We start from the raw sequence: 18,745 nt of genomic DNA on the forward strand, positions 1-18,745 counted from the left end.
CACCCCAGCGGTCGCAAGCCATCTGATGGTGTAATGATTGATTTCAATGTCGGTGGCTTTTTCCCCCACACGACTCTTCCTCCCTGCTCCTGTAAGATGCACAAAAAGCACACAAAAAGAAAGAAACAAAGAGTAAATATTATATTTACAGATTTACAGAGACAAGCGCGCATTCATGCCAGTGGTGCGCGGGTTCACTTATAAACAGCTCTCCACCTCTTAACGCGCCTATCAAAGGAAAACCCGAAGCAGCGGGTTATTTGGCACAGAGAAGACGATCGGTGACTGTTTTACCAAAGTTTAGTATGATATAGGCCTACTGTGCTCAAAAACACCCGCCCAAAATGATTGTTAACTCAGAAAAGATAATGCTAGCCCGAACTCAACGTTATTGATATTGAACATCCCGCATAAGTCAGCATAGATAACGTTGGTAACCCAGCAAACGATGCGATTTATATTAAATGCGGTTATAGTTGACATAGGCTACGGTATTAGACTGGGTACCCCCAGCCCGTTCTGCCGGCGATTTGAATTCGCGATTCCCGATCCGCTTTTACTGGGGGCAATCACCAAGCAGGCTTTTCACCCTGCGGCTAGCGGCGTCCACCGCAGTGTAGCCCTAGCACAGTGCATGTTCGTGAGTGCGGTTAATGCCTATTGATTTTGGTGAATAACAAGCTAATCTCACTGATTCATCCATATGTTCCCATTAGTTGTGGACCTTTAAAATAACCTACGATTATCAGCTAACTGTAGCCTAGCTCACCAGCTTGTCTGACTGGTCTCCGGTTGTCAAAATGACAGTGAGTATAAACTAGCGGTAAGTTAGTAAACGTGTAGGCCTATGTTTAATATGATTAGAAGGCTCCAACATCATTGAACTTTTAAAATGTATTTTCATTTTAGAATGCACTTACCAATTGCAAAGACGGTTCAAGTAGTGTAGTCGTCAGTCGAGTAGCCTACTCTGCGAAGTACTGTAGACTTGCTGGGAAAAAACGTTGTCACGTGACTCGCGTTCGGTCTGCGGAGCTGCGCCGTGTCAGGCCCGTACCCGCAGGACGGACTAAATTCAATTCTTGCGCGTCCGGTCTGCGCAGCTGCCCCAGATCAGGCCATGGGATCAGGCCCGCACCCGCAGGACGGACTAAATTCAGTTGTGCGCGTCCGGTCTGCGCAACTGCCCCGCGCAGCTGCCCCGGATCAGGTCCGCACCGGCCGTACGGACTGTCAAAGATCAGAGCTACAGACAGGCCTGGCGCAAAGTTCGTGCAGATCTGCAAAATTATTGTGACTGCTAGGCGAATCTGCTGATTCGAGGACCTGGCACAGATCTAATTGCTGTCTGGGATTATATCCGAGATTATTTAATCTAACCCGATCTAAACTCTATCACCCAAACACGGCGGCGTTTGGGTTTCCTACCTCGGACTCCAGCGCAGCCATGTCCATGGCAGCCACGGCCGGCAACTTTCTTTATTCTGGGTGGAAATAGTAACATAGTTCCGCCATTAAATGCGTTTATGGAAACATTTCTAGCGAGAAATGTGCATTTTACTTTCATAATGTTCGCTCGGTGAATGTGAAGGATGTTTGGTTTGATAGTTATGACGAAGAGTGAACGCTCCGTTCACTTGCATGGACAGAGTCTCTGATTGCTAAGCAACCTCAACGTCTTGGCGGACTATTTCTCTGCTGATCAACACTACGAATGCTGGAAACACACCAGACACACCATGTGAAGTTATTTAACCCGATTATTGTTATTTATATCCGAGATTATTTAATCTAACCCGATCCAAGCTCTATCATCCACCCAAACACGGCGGCGTTTGGGTTTCCTTCCTCGGACTCCTAAATCCAGCGCAGCCACAGGCTGAGGGGGGGAAGTTTTGGGCGGTCTCATCTACGCGCGTATGCGTACGCGCGTATCTGACCATTTTTGACACAAAATGGTCAAGCAACATTTTAGCTGCGTTACGCACGTACATGGTACGCGAGGTACGCGCTTGGTGTGTTCGCACCTTCAGGATGTTATCAAAGAAGCGGAAGGTTGACTCTGAATGTCGTGTCTTTCAGGAGAAATGGAAAGAAAAGTATTTCTTTTGGGAAGTGGGGGGCAAACCTGTATGTTTAATTTGTTCGCAACAAGTGGCTGTGCCAAAGGAGTACAACATCAGACGACATTACGAGACCCATCAGGAGAAGTACAACGAGTACACAGGGCCACGCAGGGCACAAAAGCTAAACGAGCTAGCCTCATCCCTCAGAAAACAGCAATCCGCTTTCTCGAAATGCCGAGAGACATATGAAGGTTCGTTTTAATTCTTCTCAAAGTCTTATTTTTACGACAACTGTAGCCTAGTTGTTTTCGAATGGGGATTTCTGTATACTAACATAACATTTTACTTCATGTTTAGGGGCAGTGAAGGCGAGCTATGTCATCGCATGGGAGATAGCTAAAGCTTCCAAGCCTTTCTCTGAGGGGGAATTCGTGAGGACGTGCTGTCAGGGTGTGTGTGTTTCCCTGTGTTTCCCTCCTGGTTTGATTACTGTTCCCTCCCCTAATGTGTCTCAGCTGTTCCTCGTTGTGTTTGTTATTTAAGCCCTCGTCTTTCCTTTGTTCCTGGTGCTGTCATTGTGGTTTGCTGTGGTTGTTTGTGGTTGTTAGTCCTGCGTGTACCGTGTTCCCTGTAGTCTCCCGAGTTCCGAGTTGTCTCCCGAGTTCCGAGTTTCCTGTGCCTTAGCCTTTAGGTTTGAATAAAGTGCCGTTTCCTTAATACCGTCTGCGTTTGGGTCCTACCTGCCTGCCCGCACCTGCAGTACCCCTTAACAGAATGACAGCACCTACAATGGACCCAGCGGACGTTCAGGTTAGCCGTGAGCGGCAGGATTTATTTTTTATGAAGGCAATAGATCGCTGGGAGAGTTTGGGGTACCACCCGGTTAGCCGTGAGCGGCAGGATTTATTTTTTATGAAGGCAATAGATCGCTGGAAGAGTTTGGGGTACCACCCGGTTCCTCCTGGCACTCCAGCTCCCGCATTGACTCCGGTCCCCGAGCCCTGTCCGGTTCCTGAGCCCACTCCTAGCCTTCCAGAGGGGGACCGGCCTCTTCGCCTGCTTGAGGTGGTCCGCCCTCCGCTCCTGCCTGAGGGGTTCCGCCCCCTGCTCCTTCCAGAGGAGGACCGGCCTCTGCTTCCACCGGAGGGGGTCCGCCCTCCAGACCGTCCAGGGGAGGCCCGCCCTCTACCTGGCCTTCCACCAGAGGGGACCCGCCCTCTACCCTGTCCACCAGAGGGGACCCGCCCCCTACCTGGCCTTCCACCAGAGGGGACCCGCCCTCTACCTGGCCTTCCACCAGAGGGGACCCGCCCTCTGCCTGGCCTTCCACCAGAGGGGACCCGCCCTCTACCCTGTCCACCAGAGGGGACCCGCCCCCTACCTGGCCTGCCACCAGAGGGGACCCGCCCTCTGCCTGGCCCTCCTCCTGAGGGGACGCGCCCTCTACCTGGCCTGCCTCCTGAGGGGACCCGCCCTCTACCTGGCCTGCCTCCTGAGGGGACCCGCCCTCGGCCTGGCCTTCCACCAGAGGGGACCCGCCCTCGGCCTGGCCTTCCACCAGAGGGGACCCGCCCTCGGCCTGGCCTTCCACCGGAGGGGACCCGCCCTCGGCCTGGCCTGCCTCCTGAGGGGACCCGCCCTCTACCTGGTCTTCCTCCTGAGGGGACCCGCCCTCTACCTGGCCTCCCTCTTGAGGGGACCCGCCCTCTACCTCGCCTTCGCCGGCCTCCTGAAGGGTTCCGCCTTCACCGCTGCCGGCCTTCTGAGGGGGTTCTGTGCCACTGCAGGTCTCCTGAGGGACTGAGCCCTCATCGTCCTTGCCGCCGGCCTCCTGAAGGGTTCCGCCGTCACTCTGCCTCTGCTTGCCCCCCAGGCCGTCCGCCTGAGGCTCCCTGCCATGCCCTGGGGCAGTTTTCTGGCCGCCCGCCTGACGTCCCTTGGCTCTGCCCCAGTCCATTTTTTTTTTTTTGATTCCCCCCTCCTGGCGCCCCTCCACCCACCCGTTTTGGGTTTGACTTTCTTTGTTTTTTTGCTTGTGGTGGGTCGCCTGGGAGTCGACCCTAAAGGGGGGGGTACTGTCAGGGTGTGTGTGTTTCCCTGTGTTTCCCTCCTGGTTTGATTACTGTTCCCTCCCCTAATGTGTCTCAGCTGTTCCTCGTTGTGTTTGTTATTTAAGCCCTCGTCTTTCCTTTGTTCCTGGTGCTGTCATTGTGGTTTGCTGTGGTTGTTTGTGGTTGTTAGTCCTGCGTGTTCAGTGTTCCCTGTAGTCTCCCGAGTTCCGAGTTGTCTCCCGAGTTCCGAGTTTCCTGTGCCTTAGCCTTTAGGTTTGAATAAAGTGCCGTTTCCTTAATACCGTCTGCGTTTGGGTCCTACCTGCCTGCCCGCACCTGCAGTACCCCTTAACACGTGCATCACAAAGGCAGCCGAGCTAGTGTGTCCAGAAAGTCGACAAGCCCTAGCGAACATCAGCTTATCCCATAGACTAGGTATTCTCTAACTTTCACTGTATTTTACACCAAGAGGCGTTGTGCTGCAAAAGTCTGAAAATGGAGCATGTTATGAGTGTTGTTATTGCCACTGTCAATTTTATCAGGGCCAGAGGGCTTAACCATCGGCAATTCAATGCATTTTTATTTGAAAATGACATTTACCAGGGCCTTCCCTATCACACCGATGTGCGTTGGTTGAGCCGAGGCGCAGTGCTCAAACGGTTCTACAAATTACGTAAAGAGATAGACGAGTTCATGCAGGCTAAAGGGAAGCCTGTGGAGGAATTGGACGACCCCGAATGGATCAGAGACCTTGCCTTCTTAGTGGACATTACCGAACACTTAAACGTCTTGAATGTTACTATGCAAGGTCGCAACAAACTCGTTACCGAGTATTATGACAGTGTCCGTGCCTTTCAAAATAAACCTGCGTTATGGAAGGCACAGCTCAGCCAGCGCAATGCAGCCCATTTCCCATGTTTAAAATCTCTGTCTGTCAACCATCAGAGCATGGTCAAGTATGCAAGCTTGCTTTCCGGCCACATGCACGAGTTTGACTCACAATTCACGGTTTTCACTGAACTGGAAAAGGACTTTGCGCTTTTTCGTTCTCCATTCACGACGGATGCTTCCGAGGTCCCAGAGGGGATGCAAATGGAACTGATAGACTTGCAATGCTGTGCGCGGTTGAAAGATGCGTACGCATCTACTGGTATTGAATCATTTTACCAGTCTTTGCCACCCGAGTACCCAATTATCACTGCCTTTGCAGGTAAAATCCTCTGTATGTTTGGCACAACATATTTATGCGAGCAGGCATTTTCAGTAATGAATTTTAATAAATCGAAAGTGCGCAATCACCTGACACATGGACATCTCAATGATGTCATGAAAATAGCCACGGCCCAGAGCCTGTCCCCCAATGTGGACAAGCTGGTGAAAACTAAAAGGCTTCTGGCTTCGACATGTAAAATGTAGCTGGCTTCCTCATGTTTCATAGTGCAGGGAAGTAATGATGGGGAGGAAATAAAGGAGATAGGTATGTGGAAATATTTGTGGGAGTTGATTGACAAAGTTAATGTGCTATCAGTTGCTTGTTGTAATGTAATATTTTTTTTACTATTAATTTCTACTTAATATTTAGTCACCTGATCTGTTTGAGTACTTAACCTTGGTACATATTTTGACTTCTTTAGGCCTTGGCTACTTAGCCTGGCCATCTTTTTAATTTGCCTAATTAGGCCTGTGCATCCAGATGATTTTATGTGCAAGTTGTCAATAAATTTGATGAAAGTAATTTACAGTTTACTTGTGTTACGTATGTGACCTAGTCAACTTGTTGTTTTTAAAATATTTTAAATGTAAGTTACTGACATACAGAGGTTGATGTTACAGTTAAAAAGGGTAAATTGCTTTTGGCTGCCATATAATTGTATGCTTCGTTGCGAAGCTATTTTGTATTGCAATTAATTTTTAATGTATAGCAGGCCTTCATTAATTATATCAAATAGCATGTCTATTTGTTTAGTGTTTGGTCTTGCCAGGCCAAAAGTGTACCGGTAATTTGGCCCCCAGAGGTCCCACTTAAAAACAATCTTGCCCCCTGACAGATTTCACCCTGGCATCCCTGGTTTAAGGCATTAGACTCGAAAACTCAGTGGGAATAGCGAAAGATCAAATACTTCACATATACCTGTCTGCTGAGATTTTTGACTAGATCAACCAATCGACAAGCCCGAGCAATTCTTAAAGGCCAATCCAACTTGACCAACAGATATTCCCTTTGTTTCATTCATAAAGGTCTTATGATGAGAGAGGGGTAATGAATTTACATCCAAAATCCAACGGTTTCGATCCGGGCCGGTTCAAATTCTACCAGGGGCATCTTATTAGAAACTAATCCGGTTATGGAAAATTTGTATCATATTTGCTTACGTCTTGTAAATTTGACAAACAAAACTGATGTTTGAAGCTGGAAACAGATGTTTCAATGAGTCACAAGGGCCACTTTAATCTATCCCAGGTCCCTTGGGACTCTTTTTGAATAAATTGCCATTTGGGTACAATGCAATTAAGCTGTGATGGCCGAGTGGTTAAGGCGTTGGACTTGAAATCCAATGGGTGTTACCCGCGTAGGTTCAAATCCTGCTCACAGCGTTGTATGTTAATACTGTGTGTGGAGTTTTGAGTGTCTTGACCACACATCTGCCCAAACTCGGTGGGTAAGAAGATGAAGTCGAAATCCAATGCTGTTATCGCTGAAAATGGTCACGTCTTGCACTCAGCTGTCAACTCTTAATTTCATTTAATTAGGTCAAGGAAAGAAAGGATGATGATTAATTTGTGGTTTCAATTTGATATACCTCTATGAAGATGTTAGAACTGATGTGTTCTTGTTTGTTTAAGAACTGCCATATTATCAACGCTTGTCCTCTTGGACCTTTTTTAAAATTTCCCATTGGTTTTTAATTATTGTCGCTGTGATGGCCGAGAGGTTAAGGCGTTGCACTCGAAATCCAATGGGCTTTCCCCGCGCAGGTTCAAATCCTGCTCACAGCGAACTATATTAATGGAACTATTCCGTCCTCATTTGATTATCTCAAAGGAGAAATTTAAAGTTGTGGATTTATTCCTTTACTGTTGAACCTCCGCTATGAAGATTGTTAAAAAACTTATTATACTGGGTATTGAGGACCGTCTTTTTTCACTGCATGTAATTGGGTAACTTTGCCAATTAAATCCGGGTTTACACCAAAAATATGAATCTGTTATGAACAGTGTTTAAGGCATTAGACTCGAAAACTCAGTGGGAATAGCGAAAGCTCAAATACTTCACATATACCTGTCTGCTGAGATTTTTGACTAGATCAACCAATCGACAAGCCCTAGCGATTCTTAAAGGCCAATCCAACTTGACCAACAGATGTTCCCTTTGTTTCATTCATAAAGGTCTTATGATGAGAGAGGGGTGATGAATTTATATCCAAAATCCAACGGTTTCGATCTTGGCCGGTTCAAATTCTACCAGGGGCATCTTATTAGAAACTAATCCGGTAATGGAAAATTTGTCTTGTAAATTTGACAAACAAAAATGAAGTTTGAAGCTGGAAACAGATGTTTCAATGAGTCACAAGGGCCACTTTAATCTATCCCAGGTCCCTTGGGACTCTTTTTGAATAAAATGCCATTTGGGTTCGTGTCAAATGAGCTGTGATGGCCGAGTGGTTAAGGCGTTGGACTTTAAATCCAATGGGTATTACCCGTGCAGGTACAAATCCTGCTCACAGCGTTGTATGTTAATATTCTGTGTTGAGTTTTGAGTTTCCTGACATGACATCTGCCCAAACTAGGTGGGTAAGAAGATGTAGTCAAAATCCGATGCTGTTATCGCCGAAAATGTGCTAATCTTGCTCACAGCTATTAACTCTAAATCAATCAAAAAATTGTCATTTATATAGGTCAAGGAAATAAAGGATGTTAATGAATTATGGTTTCACGTTGATACACCTCTATGAAGATGTTTGAACTGATGTTTTATTCTGCGTTTAAGAACTTCTATATTTTCAACGCTTGTCATCTGGGACTTTTTTTCAAATTTCCCATTGGTTTACATGAATTGACGCTGTGATGGCCGAGAGGTTGCACTCAGCTGTCAACTCTAAATTTCATTTAATTAGGTCAAGGAAAGAAAGAATGATGATTAATTTGTGGTTTCAATTTGATATACCTCTATGAAGATGTTAGAACTGGTGTGTTCTTGTTTGTTTAAGAACTGCCATGTTATCAACGCTTGTCCTCTGGGACCTTTTTTAAAATTTCCCATTGGTTTTTATTTATTGGCGCTGTGATGGCCGAGAGGTTAAGGCGTTGGACTCGAAATCCAATGGGGTTTCCCCACGCAGGTTCAAATCCTGCTCACAGCGAACTATATCAATGGAACAATGAAACCTCATTTGATTATCTCAAAGGAGAAATTTAAAGTTGAGGAAAAAAAATGAAGTTTGAAGCTGGAAACAGATGTTTCAATGTGTAACAAGGGCCACTTTAATCTATCCCAGGTCCCTTGGGACTCTTTTTGAATAAAATGCCATTTGGGTACGTGGGAAATGAGCTGTGATGGCCGAGTGGTTAAGGCGTTGGACTTGAAATTCAATGGGTATTACCCGCGCAGGTTCAAATCCTGCTCACAGCGTTGTATGTTAATATTCCACGTTGAGTTTTGAGTTTCTTGACATGACATCGGCCCAAACTAGGTGGGTAAGAAGACGTAGTCAAAATCCGATGCTGTTATCGCCGAAAATGTTCTAATCTTGCTCACAGCTATTAACTCTAAATCAATCAAAAAATTGTCATTTATATAGGTCAAGGAAATAAAGGATGATAATGAATTTGTGGTTACACGTTGATACACCTCTATGAAGATTTTTGAACTGATGTTCTATTCTGCGTTTAAGAACTTCTATATTTTCAACGCTTGTCATCTGGTACTTTTTTTCAAATTTCCCATTGATGTACATGTATTGATGCTGTGATGGCCGAGAGGTTAAGGCGTTGGACTCGAAATCCAATGGGGTTTCCCCGCGCAGGTTCGAATCCTGCTCACAGCGAATCTTTTCAATTGAACCATTCCATCCTCATTTGATTATCTCAAAGGAGAAATCTAAAGTTGTGGATTCATTCCTTTCCTTTTGAACCTCCGCTATGAAGATTGTTAAAACACTTGTTATACTGGGTATTGAGGACCGTCTTTGTTCACTGCATGTGATTGGGAAACTTTTGCCAATAAAATCCGGGTTTACACCAAAAATATGAATGTGTGATGAAGCAGTGTTTAAGGCATTAGACTCGAAAACTCAGTGGGAATAGCAAAAGCTCAAATACTTCACATATACTGTGGTAGAAATTAATGATTATATTCTATGGTAAACTGATTATTATGAGGTCTTTTATATATATTAGTGGAAAACACACGGTGCCTAGGTGTCTGGGTTTAGAACAGATGGAGCCCCCCTAAAAGGAGCAGGGCTATCTTTGCAGACCATTTGTTGTCTATTTTCTGACCATTCAGGTTAAAGTGGATTTATGACTGAATGGAGGCAGACACCTCAAGGAGAAGCTGTTCTGTTTGTGTGTATAAAAAGACGCCGCAGTTTGTGAACGGCAGTGACTTTGCAAACCCACTCAGGCTGTTGTCGTTGTTGTTTTGCTGCACGATAAAGTCTTTTGTCAATTCTTGCTCCGGACCCCTCGTTTTCATTTTACTCTCTCTCTCTTGAATTAGTCTAAGTGTTTTATATCTCGGTTAATCTCCTACATATTTGGCGTCGCGACCAGGAGGAAATAGGGACTCGCCAGCTGCCGGGCCAGAGGACGGGACGCGAACGGATCATACGACCAGAGCTCAAGGGTAAGTTGTCTTGCCATATATAGGATAGAGTCGTTTGATCTGTTCTTGCCCCGTCTGAACGCCGAGCAGCAGGTAAAGTGTCTCTTCGATCAAACGAACCGAAATTATAGATAAATGAGCGAGTGAGAGATACGGGGGCTCCGGGAGAGATTGACGTGCGCGCGCACATATGCTATAAGGCGTTCTGTGGTTCTAAATGACCAAACGCTTTGTGGCTCCCTATTTTGATACGAGTTGTTGTTATTTGGTTTTGGTCAAATAGACCTATTATAAAGTCCTGTGGCTGTATTCTAGAGGATCGAATTAGTGGGAAAGTTCCAATAGGACAGTACAGGTCCGCAGGTCGGTTAAAGTGGGCCTACCTGTTGGATGACTAAGTGTATCCCAGAAAGTTGGGTTGAAATTCATTGCCGTCGATGAATTCATTTTTTATTTTAGAGAAGTTTGCTTGGAATGTCGACTGGTGAATTACTAGTTCCGATGTTGGCATTTTCTGAGAAAGCAGACTCGCGCTTTTGAATAGATAAGTCTCTTGATTGGGGTACCGTTTGAGTTGGTATTTTGAGAAGTTTCTTGTCTGTTGGAATTCATTGCCGTTGATGAATTCATTTTTATTTTAGAGGTTTGCTTGGGATGTCGACTGGTGAATTTCTAGTTCCGATGTTGGCATCTTCTGAGAAAGCAGACTCTCGCGCTTTTGAATAGATACGTTTCTTTATTGGAGTACCGTTTGAGTTGGTATTTTGAGGAGTCTCTTGTTTGTTCGTGATCTGGTCGAGTGTTATGTGTTCAGCCATTGTTTTGGAAGAATAGGCTTGTTGTTTGGAGTGCCATCCGACCGTTCATATTTTAATCAAAAGGCCAGTTTCTACGCTCGGTCAACTTATTATTTGTAATTAATTACAAACAATTCGGACATTTTTCAATATAAGATAAAGAAATTGTATGAACCGGCTTATTGTCTGTATTTAAGTCGTGTTAGGATTAAGTTACCTCGGAGGTTTTTACGACCCGGTTCATTTTTTGTTGTTGATTCTGTCATAAATAAATTAGGCGGACAGAGAATAGTTAATTTGTTTAAATTAGTTGATAATCATAAATAAATTAGACGGATAGAGAATAGTTAATTTGTTGAAGCATTGAATAAATGTGTAATCTTCTTTGACATCGCCGCGCTGACTAACTGCACGTGCACGAGCAATCACACAGGGGACGAGCAGGAGCCTGCAAAGCAGGGAGGGAGACGAGCGCCGGGGAGGAGTTCACGTTTGTAGCTTAGAGATAGTAAAGTATAGAAAATAACTAGCAGAATAAACTCAAATAAATTGTATTAATAAATAGTGTACTTCAGAATAGATAAATAAAGTAATAAAGTAATAATTAAAAATGGCACCAACAGCGGTAGAGATTTTGAGTAGAGACCGTCTATTGCTCAAAGGTGAGATGAAAAAGATCTCTGAGAATTGGGAAGAAAGGACAGAAGCAGCAGGTACTATATGGCCCATGGGAGGGACTTTTGATCCAATAATGTATAGGGACATGGAGGTAGTAATAAGGAGTTACATAGATAACAGAAGTGGAAAAACGGCCTTAGCGAAGAAGGACAGGGAAAGGTTAGTGCTAGCTTTGTTCGAAGAGGAGGGAGAGAGGTGGCGCTCATTACAACGAGTGGCCAGAAAAATAATCACAAAGGAAGAGTGTAACAATGCTGACATTTGTTGTAGTGAGGGTGAAAACGAGAATGAAGGAGAGGAGGAGGATGACATTGAGCATGTTGGTGAAGGGTCATCACAACCATGTGTAAAACACATTACTAAGAATGCTAAAAGGAAATTAAAGAAGCGGAACAAAAGAAAGGAGGAGTGGTCTGGGACACAAGGGGCAGAGGAGCCTGGCTGCAGTACAGCAGTACTAAGCCCCACACCACTCGAGTTAGATGAGAAACTAAGAAAATCACAAAGGGGGAAAAGGGCACCCGAAACTTCCCCGGGAAATGATCCTATTCTAGACAAAGGACAACAGGTCCATTTTCAACCGTGGGGTTCACAGGACTTAGAGGGAGTCATTTCTAAACTCCCTAACATAATTAACGGGGCGTCTAAATGGATTAGAACATTTGAGGAGCTCACAGTGGGAAAGCTAATTGCAGTGGGGGACCTGAAAGCTCTGTTGGCAAGAGTGTTGGGGTTATCCAAGATGGAGTTTGTACTGAGGAATGGAGGGTTGAATATACTGGATGGAAAGTATGATAAGACTACACTTGATCATTACAGAGGGGCGTTGTGGGCCACACTCAGGAGGGAGTTCCCGGTCCGTATGGATCCTAAAAACATGAGAGATCTCCCCATTGGTGACACAGAGAACCCTGCATCCTACCTGCAGGCCCAAGTAGATAGATGGCGCATGGAGACGGATGAGGATCCTGAGATCCATCCAGTGTTCTCTGTCATGTTTAGAAACTCTGTGATAGAGACACTTCCCAGCCAAATCAAAGCCAAGCTAGAGGATGTGGTTGGACTGTCTACATCAGGATCTCATAGAGATTTCCCCACAAATAAAAATAGACAGAATCAGGGGCCCCGAGGACAGTTTAGAAACAATCAACAACCAGAATTCCAAGGACAACGCAGAGGTCCTTTAATATGTTATGGGTGCAACCAGGAAGGACATTCTAAGAAGGATTGCTTAACTAACCCTTTTCCACCACAGCAAACACAGGGTAACAGCGACCAGGGACAGGCGGGTCCCTTTATGAGTCAGGGATACTAGGGGTGCCCAGAGAATCCACAGGGGGAGGGTCAGCTTGTAGCAATCACAAAACAAGCTGATAAGGAACCAATACTGCAGGTTCTGATAAAGTATAGAGGCACGCCAATGATGGCCCACACTGTGGGCCATCATTGGCCTCTCGCCTCTCACCTCCCCCTGGCAGGAAAATTCACCAAAACTTTAGGATTCTCGGAACACACGCAGTTAATACCTATGACAGCTCCAAGTCATAGGTATAGCTCCATTCTTATTCTAAGTTGTATATGTGAGTGAGTGAGTGAGTGAGTGAGTGAGTGAGTGAGTGAGTGAGTGAGTGAGTGAGTGAGTGAGTGAGTGAGTGAGTGAGTGAGTGAGTGAGTGAGTGAGTGAGTGAGTGAGTGAGTGAGTGAGTGAGTGAGTGAGTGAGTGAGTGAGTGAGTGAGTGAGTGAGTGAGTGAGTGAGTGAGTGAGTGAGAAAGAGTTACATTGAGTTGAGTTAGAGGGGTCAGAAGAAGTGATTTGTGAAGAGTGAGACAGAGAAGAGGAAGAGTGTGTGGATTGGCAACGAGAAGTGGCGATGAGATTGGAGAAGGCTTTCCGGTTAGAATTTTCTTTGGGGAGAATGATATCTTTCGATGGCCTTTTAAGATTAATAATCTAGTTTTGGAGTGTGTCCAAAAACGAACAAACCAGAAAGGAAAGGAAAGGATTACTGAAAGTGAAAATGGTTATGGAGATTTGTGAAAGCAAAGGAAGTGGGTAAAGAGAGGTGAAGAAAGTTAGAGAGAAGGAACGTAAGAAAGGAAAACCCGCCGGTGGTGGCTGGACAGAGAGACAACAGAGAGAAAGAGACTGAATTTGCATTGTGTTTAATAGATTATTTGTGCGTTTGGATGTACTCTGTAATTGGTTCCTGAATGTAACCCTTGTCCACTGTTGTAGAGAAAACATAGAATCACCACTGGGATTGGTGATTCTGTGGCTCTTGGAGACTTTGCATCACGTCGGAACACCATGTGGTATAGATCATTACATCTTGGTACACAGAGCACTGGTGAGACAACAGGTTGGATCAGAGGGAGAAGGTGTTTGGAGAAGGGAGAGGAATATATTGACAGCAAAAAGGGCGGATGCGGACCGACGCAGAGGTAATAAATCAGTGGAGAGGAGGCTGGGGGTCGGTTTAGCTCAGGAAGTAGAGGGTGTCTTGTAACCAGGGGCGTTGCTAGACCTAGAGTTTTACTGGGGCACAGGCCCCCAACTGCCAACATTTTTTTTTTTTACGTGTGCACAATATGAAATAGATGGATACAGAAGGGTATGTACGAGCTTCAAAATTGTTGTCACTGTCATACTGTAGGCTATATTAAAGCACTGGTAAAGGTAAAGACGCAAAAATGGATTCATGAGTACCGTACAATTATATTTATTTAAACACATACACATCTCAAAGATTTACAAATAAGGTAACTGACAAATAAACATAAAGTCTCTTTATGACCTTCACCTCTTTATCAGGAGAAGTCTACACATCTATATTTATTTAGAAGCTGTGTGGAAACAGCATAATTTTGCCAGAACGACATGTACTAAAAAGGCAAGAAACAAGGTTTAAAACTAATAGAATTTCTGACTTAAGGTGAGGTGGCTCATTGCCACCAATCAACCTGGAAAATGTTATAGAACCATCAAAGCTCTTAAATTAAACTAAATAAGGCCATACACTACTGCATAGAGCCTTTTTAAATGATTATTTTTTCACTATTAAGCTGTATCGCCACGCCTTCATGGTGGCAAAGCGGTCAATAACGTGGCTTTGACTCACTTTGCATAGTTGCTCCTTTTCAATGGACAAAAGAGAAAGTTGGTGAAGCCTTCCTTGCCCCATGGTTGACCTAAGCCAGGTGTGGAGCCTTCTCGACACACTGAAAGATCGCTCACAACTACAACTGTTTACAGGAATTGTGAGTGCAATGATCTGAATTATCTGTGTCAATGTTGGGATCATTGTTGGATCCAGTATGTTAAAAACACCCTGTATATCCATAATTTCCTTTTTTGTGTTAAGGAAGTTTTTGTCTAAAACTTCCTCAAGTTTTGAAGACAGACAATTTTTCATTCATTATTCATTTTCCGCGTGTGTGCGTGCACGCATGGTGTGTGTGTGTGTGTGTGTGTGTGTGTGTGTGTGTGTGTGTGTGTGTGTGTGTGTGTGTGTGTGTGTGTGCTATAAAACTACAGGCTACAGACGCTCAGTATTGAAAAACTGGTGCTAATTATGTGGGCAACATTCTTTAACAGCAATCAAGTTGTCATTGTTTGTGTCAAACAAGTTGTGAATTTGTTGTAACATTAAAAAAGGAGATGACTTACTCTGGGCTTTTTCCAGCTCCCGTGGTTTCCAACGAAACATGATCAACAAAAAAAGAGGAATTGAAAGCTACTTACATTTCCCCTGATGGCAGCAATGTTCCACTTTCAGCTGGAATTCACGGTACATCAAAACCACCTGTCTTCTTTAGATTTCAGTTCCCTTTATTTATTCTCACAGTTCAGCAGCGGCATTTATTCAGAATCAGAGCCCAAATTAAAGCTGCATTTAGGGCGACTATCACTACCCAGCAGAAAAATAGATGCACTATAAATGGTTTTGTATAGCAGTCACGAACATGAGCATAGTTGTGGAAATGCTGGTGTTAGAAAACAAAGTTGACGGGAATTAAAGTGCTGCACATCGACTGTACAAATGTAGATTATTCATCACAAGAATTTTAATTCAGAAATCGAATAGGCTAATAAACTCTGAATTGTGAGATAAAATTCAGCATTCTGATAATAAAGTCAGAATACTTGGATAAAATCCGAATTCTGATAATTAAATCCAGCATTAAAGGTTCATTTAAGAAGGTTCTCACCAGTCATTTGTCGCCTGGTCGCAGTGTCAAGTTTTTTTTTAAAGTAGTTCACTAGTCGTAGCGTGCAAATAAATTGCAGTGTCAGAATTCTGAGAATTTTGTCAGCATTCAGATTTCCCAGAATTCTCTTACACTGCAAATTAAAGCGCTACTACTAGCAAACTAGTTTCAGCGTGACTGGAGAGAACTTCCTTAAATTAACCTTTAATGCTAGATTTGCATCAACGCTATTGTGTGAATTAGTATGGTTCTCTTTCATGGAAGCCGGAAGTGGGAGATTCCTTATTTTTTTTACCATTATTGTTTTATTAACAAATTTCTCCTACAGGGGATTGATAAAGTTCTATCTAGACTATTGAACAGAAAGAAACACTTGGTCATACTTTACACACTTTCAGAAGAGTCACGTGGACGAATCCGTAAATAACTGATTTTTTTCATTGGTTGTTGCGTTAAATCTTACCCAGATACAATAGGGCTATTTTCTGATTGGCTTTTATGTAGCACCTTTCGTTTTTTGATTGGCTGGTAAGAGGCAGGCTCGACTGAAGACTCCCGAGGCAGCAGGAGATGCACTTGATGAATCCTGCCGATTCCATAGCGAGAGCGGCGCTTCTGCAGATGAATTTAATAATGATCAATGGAATTTTACTGGGGCACTGGAGACTTTTACTGGGGCACGTGCCCCAGTAAAAAGGGGCTGACGACGCCTCTGCTTGTAACCGAATGGTTGCTAGTTCGATCCCCATCTCCTCCTAGCTGAGTGTTGATGTGTCCCTGAGTAAGTTACATTAGGAATAATTATTTAGACTCAAACATGAGCAATTAGCGTTAAAAATTGTCTGCACACCACACTCCACAGGAGTCAATGGGTCCAATGGCGCCAGGGTAAAGTGACTCATCAAACGAGGAGCGGACCCAACCCATGGACTCTGCGTGGATAGGTGGATGTTATTTTGGTGCTTGGACCTGACGAGGTCTAGGCGCCAAGATAACAACACAAATAAAATATTTCCTTCGAGATTATGATAAGTAATAGACAATTTATTAAAAGTGATCTTATAATTTAGAAAAAACAATCGGCAATACTTAAAAATTAGATCAAATAAGTATGATAAAACGTTATCCAAATTTCTAAATTTAGGTTATCCACAATGACAAATGTAATTTAAAATAAATAAGTAAAATAAAATAACAAAGGGTGTGTGTGAGCCTGTTCTCATGTGTGTGTCAGGGCTGCCGAGGTAGGGGAGAATCCTCTCCTACTCCAAGTGACTGAGTACACAAGGGGATACACAAGCATACTTCAGATAAAACAATATGGTTAATTACTAAATAGAAACAATGTATCAATTCAGTGTTGAATAAACTAGTTAAGATCAACATAGAGGATTTGGGTTTGGTATAGTAGTGAATCAAAATATGGAAAACACTAAATGCAATAGGTAGAATAAAAGGTATAATTAGGTCGTCCAATTCAAATAGATAGTGAAGGGCAATCGGGTAGTATTATGAAGAGAATTGTGATTTTGAGTAATGGTTAAGACAAAAATGAGTCGCCCAATATTGAAGATGCAAGTTTTAATATTGTGATTTTTGTTTTCTTTCACATCTCCCTAGTTAGGGACAATAGGTGGATTGACGCTACATCTGCTGGGAAGGAGACATACATGCTATGTTGTCAAATTGGATTCGGAAGTAGTGGGTTTACCTTCAAATGCCACTAATACTGCTGCAACACTTTAATAATTTTAACTGATAAATTATATTTTGTTTTATAGTCGCCCTGATGTGCATTCATGACGCACACATATGGCTGCATAAGGCAGATGCGGCTGAAGACTCTGTCTCCATCCCTCCACTTTGCGATCTATACCACCATATAGGTGGGGATTGATCATATCCCAGGTACGGCATCCTGCAATAAGCCAGTATGGAAGGCTGGTTAGCCAACGACGGGTAAGATCCCACCTTGAAGCCCGGGACAACCTAATTCAGGCACAGTCACGATTACTTGGCAGAGTCACTGTGAGCACTGGCTCACTTGATCATGGAGTGACGGACTGCAACCATCATAGGAAAAGCCGGCTGATGAAAGGTGGAGGGGGAACAGGAGTCAGATATGTCAGCTCTGGCAGCAGAGGTCGTCTTGAAACGGGGCATGTCGCGTTTTATTTCATTTTGTTTTCCCTTTGTGGTATAGAAGGCCACTAACGCATGTACGTTTATTCGGTTTAGTGCATGACCTCGGAACAGCGTGGTTTTGGGCGGCTGATGGTAAACCCACCCATATTGGGCTTAGGATTTGGACGTACTGGTTTTGATTTCCCTTCCCAAAAGATTGGTTTCAGTTTACTGGGTTAGACTTTCGACGTTGGGTGCACCAACGGCGTTATTAGATTTGCTTATCATTTAATGCGCATTGGTTTTGACCATTGCGCAAGGGGGGAGGTATTGAGGAGAATTAGGAAATTTTTTGAAAACAAGGTTTTTCTTCACCATACTTGCAAACAATGATTGACATCCAGCTAAATGAGTGTGAAATATTTGAAAAAACAGTGTTCAACAGATGGGTAGAAGCAGTCCCATCAGAAGACCAAAGTGCGGCTACGGTAATCAAGGTTCTGACTAGAGAAGTCATGCCAAGGTTTGGAATTCCGTCACAAATTAGCTCAGGCGACAGAGCAGCGTTTTTTCAGAAAACGATCAAACAAAGATTAGGCTGTGTCTACATTCCTCAAAGTACAAGGTATGGTGGATAGAGGAATCGGACGCTTAAGACAAAGATTAACAAAATTAAATGAGAGTACTAAATTAAAGGACTAATGCACTACGACTGACACTAATGAGTTATCACATGAAAACTAACAGAACGACGCATCTAACCCCGCATGAAATGTTTACGGGTCGACCCATGCCTTCACCTGTCATTCGAGGGCCTCATAAAGGACCTCCATTAGAACAATTGGAAACTGAATTAAGACGCTATTTGGGACAACTAACTGGCATACACAGGCTTATTTTTCAACAAGAGAAAGGCAGAGTTCCAGAGTTGGAGAAGGAGCCACCAAGGGGGGTGGAGCCGGGTGACCACGAGCCTAGGCGAGAAGGGCCATACAA

At 43.9% G+C, this 18,745-nt stretch overlaps 5 non-coding genes across 5 annotated transcripts; all 5 read left to right on the top strand.

Annotated features, from left to right (window-relative positions):
* Positions 1–6,630: 6,630 nt before the first annotated feature.
* trnas-uga (transfer RNA serine (anticodon UGA)) lies at positions 6,631–6,712 on the top strand. Its single transcript has one exon. It is a non-coding gene; the product is annotated as a tRNA-Ser (tRNA).
* A 320-nt stretch (positions 6,713–7,032) lies between these two features.
* trnas-cga (transfer RNA serine (anticodon CGA)) lies at positions 7,033–7,114 on the top strand. The gene has a single exon. It is a non-coding gene; the product is annotated as a tRNA-Ser (tRNA).
* Positions 7,115–8,396: 1,282 nt separating this feature from the next.
* trnas-cga (transfer RNA serine (anticodon CGA)) lies at positions 8,397–8,478 on the top strand. The gene has a single exon. It is a non-coding gene; the product is annotated as a tRNA-Ser (tRNA).
* A 187-nt stretch (positions 8,479–8,665) lies between these two features.
* trnas-uga (transfer RNA serine (anticodon UGA)) lies at positions 8,666–8,747 on the top strand. The gene has a single exon. It is a non-coding gene; the product is annotated as a tRNA-Ser (tRNA).
* Positions 8,748–9,080: 333 nt separating this feature from the next.
* Positions 9,081–9,162, top strand: trnas-cga (transfer RNA serine (anticodon CGA)). The gene has a single exon. It is a non-coding gene; the product is annotated as a tRNA-Ser (tRNA).
* The last annotated feature ends 9,583 nt before the right edge of the window (positions 9,163–18,745 follow it).

This window comes from Gadus chalcogrammus, chromosome 1 (assembly GCF_026213295.1).
Source record: "Gadus chalcogrammus isolate NIFS_2021 chromosome 1, NIFS_Gcha_1.0, whole genome shotgun sequence".
Classification (NCBI taxonomy): Eukaryota; Metazoa; Chordata; class Actinopteri; order Gadiformes; family Gadidae; genus Gadus; species Gadus chalcogrammus.